The sequence below is a fragment of the Miscanthus floridulus genome, chromosome 6, assembly GCF_019320115.1.
Source record: "Miscanthus floridulus cultivar M001 chromosome 6, ASM1932011v1, whole genome shotgun sequence".
In the NCBI taxonomy this organism is placed as follows: Eukaryota; Viridiplantae; Streptophyta; class Magnoliopsida; order Poales; family Poaceae; genus Miscanthus; species Miscanthus floridulus.
In genome coordinates, this window is record NC_089585.1 from 47,181,450 (window position 1) to 47,184,687 (window position 3,238).

At 40.4% G+C, this 3,238-nt stretch overlaps 1 non-coding gene across 1 annotated transcript; it reads left to right on the top strand.

Annotated features, from left to right (window-relative positions):
• Positions 1-2,498: 2,498 nt before the first annotated feature.
• LOC136462022 (small nucleolar RNA R71) lies at positions 2,499-2,607 on the top strand. Its single transcript, XR_010760550.1, has one exon. It is a non-coding gene; the product is annotated as a small nucleolar RNA R71 (small nucleolar RNA).
• Positions 2,608-3,238: the final 631 nt, after the last annotated feature.

Sequence of the window (3,238 nt, forward strand, 5' to 3'; positions counted from 1 at the left end):
TCCTTCTTAGAGCAGGTTTGCCTGTGGATGTCCTTCTCATCCATCTGGAAGTTGGTTTACTTCGGGTGGAGTGAGATGAAGATGACCGAGTGAACTTGCTCTTGATCTTATGTATCATCCTGTAAAATATGAACAAGAACACCAAAACTCGTGGCATGGATTATGATAAGGGGTTAGTGGTCAGCCATTTGGAGAGTGGCTATTCTTGTGGGTTATAGGCATATTTTCTAATTGACAAAGTTCTAGTATGATGTCTTTCTCATCTTTTTTTCAGATGCAGGAAAGGAAATACATATGCATGGTATTTTTATTTTGATGCCACCACGGTGAATATTCCCACGGATGTTTACACACAGTAGATTTATTCACATGGGGCTTCGAATTTATGATGCAAAAATTTTCATTTTCTTTTCTAAATTCTATAGTACTGCAGAAAAGTAAATATGCTAAAGTGAAAAATAATTTACGTAATGCTAGAAAGTAAATATGGATAACTATCAATGTTACCTCACGACAAGGATTCGGGTTTTAAGTCCTCCAGACAGGACTTGACTAGAGAAAAGACCTTCATTCTTTGGGTGCATCATCCGGTCTCGGAGATGGAGACCTTGATGGTTGCACCTCTTGTGATGGTGACTCTGATGATGTCACCTTCTCTTTCCATATCTATTTGGTCTATGGACTTGACGTAGGCAGAATAGGCTCATCTTTCATGGGTTCTTCAGGTTCCTCATATCCATTCCTTTTCTCCAGGGAATTGGAAGTGGACTAGTCTAGATCTAACATAGATGATCGCGTTTATGGTGTTGAGGAAAGGTCTTCCCAAGATGATAGGTGTATCTTCTTTGTCTTCTCCCATGTCTAGAACCATAAAATTAGCAGGGACAAAGTGATCTTGTATCTTGACCATGACATCCTTTGCTATTCCCTTAGGAAATCATATTGTTTGGTCTGCCATTTGCAGTTGCATATATATAGGGAACAAAGGTTCATTACCAAACAAATACTCATATGTTATCTTGGACATTATGTTGACGTCCGATCTAATGTCGTAGAAGGTGTTGTGGAAGATTCTTTGCCCAATGGTACACTCGATCGTTGGCACACCAGGATCATCCTTCTTAGCAAGGAATGGTGAAGCAAGGAGGTGGTCGTACTCTGATCAGAGTGTATTGATCATGTTGACTGTTTCTTGGTCTTGTTCTTCCTCCTTCGGTTCTTCTTCTTGGTCACTATTGTCTCTTTGGGAAAGTATGATCTATGTGGATGTGTAGGAGATTGCAAGATATAGTTCTTGAAAGAGAACTCCTTTTATCCTTAATTGTGAAACAAATATTGGCACTGTCCACGTAGATGATGTCCTTCGCGGTGCTCAGGAAAGGTCGGCCCAAGATAATGGGTGCCCTTTCATCTCCACCTATTTCTAGAACCATAAAGTCTATGGGAACATATGATTGTCCCACTCATATGATGTCATCTTCAAGAACTCCCTTGGGATAGCAGAGTGACTGATTTGCAAGCTACAAATGCATATTTATGTACAACAAGGGATCTTCTAAAATTTTCTCATAAATTACCTTAAGCATGATGTTGACACTTGCTCTGAACTCATAGACAACTTTCTAGAAAATGTAGCATCCAATGGTGATGGGTATGATAGGTCTTCTAGGGTCACCTTTCTTGTCGGATAGGGAATAATCTATCTACCTTCCCTCCGATGATTGTGTGTAGTAGTAAGCTGTATTGTGAATATCGACAAGATTTATAGTTTCTAGATCTTTCAGCTGCCTCGGAATCTTACCTTTGTCGGACAGAGGAAAAACAACTGAGCTATTTGTGATTCTATCATTTTGTTAAAGCTATGCTAGTTCTTAATGGTAGAAGCAAAGCTATCCATTCTATTATTTATGTTCTCTAGAATTTTATCATTGGTAGCTACCTTTCTAGATAATCCCTCTATAAGTTTGGATTGGCCAGTCAATTAATTCTCTCAAGGGTGGTTGATTGAAGTTATTATAATTGTTACCTTGATAGTTACTTTGATAATTACCATGGTAGTTTGGCCTCTGTTGCTGGTTTCATCCTTGATTTTGTTGAGGACGATAGTTGTTGTTGTTGATGAAGTTCACATCCTCTTGAGTTTCAGGATAGTTGTTCCCTAAATGCCTAGTGTTTTCACATACTTCACATGTCATGCAGGAATCATGAATGTGCATCACTGCTTGTTTCTCATTAGCTTGGTCTTTAAGCTTCTTCATCAGTAGGTCCATCTTGGTAGACAACATGTCTACCTCATTGAGTTGATGCATACCTCCACCTCTCTTGCAGGTTTGAGTACGTTCTTCATTCCAGCTTTGGTTGGAGGCCATCTTCTCCACAAGAGCTGTTGCAGCTAGGATTGTGAGTGATAGGAAAGCTCCTCCCACAGCAGCATCCATAGTCTCACGGGTACTATTGTCAACCCATGGTAGAAAGTTTGCATGAGTAGCCAATTCTCCATCCCATGATGAGGGCATTCTGCTATGTAGTCTTGAAAGTGTTCCCATGTCTTAGGGATAGATTCATCATGTTGCTGCCGAAAACTTGAAATTCTCCCACGCAGAGCATTGGTCTTGTCTGTGGGAAAGAACTTTGCTAGGAAGGCAGTAGAGTAGTTATCCTATGTTGTATTTCTATCTTTGTTGGCATAGAACCACTATTTAGCCTTCCTCAAAAGTGAGAATGGGAAAGGGCGAAGTAGTATGGCATCCTTGGTTACTCCCTTGATAGTGAAAGTGCTACAGATCTCTAGGAAGTGTTGGAAATGAGCACTTGCATCTTCATGTGCCTTCCCATAAAAACCGGCTGGCTTGCACCATGTTGATGAGAGCTGGCTTGAGCTCGAATCCATTGTCTCCAACATTGACTGTCAGTCCAATACGGATGTTGGCTGTAGTTGGAGCAGAGAATTCACGGAGAGTCTTGTTAGCCATGGCTTCAAATTTAGGTGTTAAGCTTCACCTTATATGGTTGTCCTCTGACTCTAAAGCTGAAACTTTCCTCAGTTTAGCCTTAGTCCTCTTGAGTAATGCTTCTGGATCGTCAACGTAATTTGTCGGAAGGTCAAAACCGATCATACATTACCCTGCATAAGATACAAAAGTAGACAAAACAAGGGTAATCCTGCTCGACCAGAGGTCAATGGTTATCTCGATCATATCAATAAGTATAAGTTTATCAATACTTCCTTTGCCTAGCT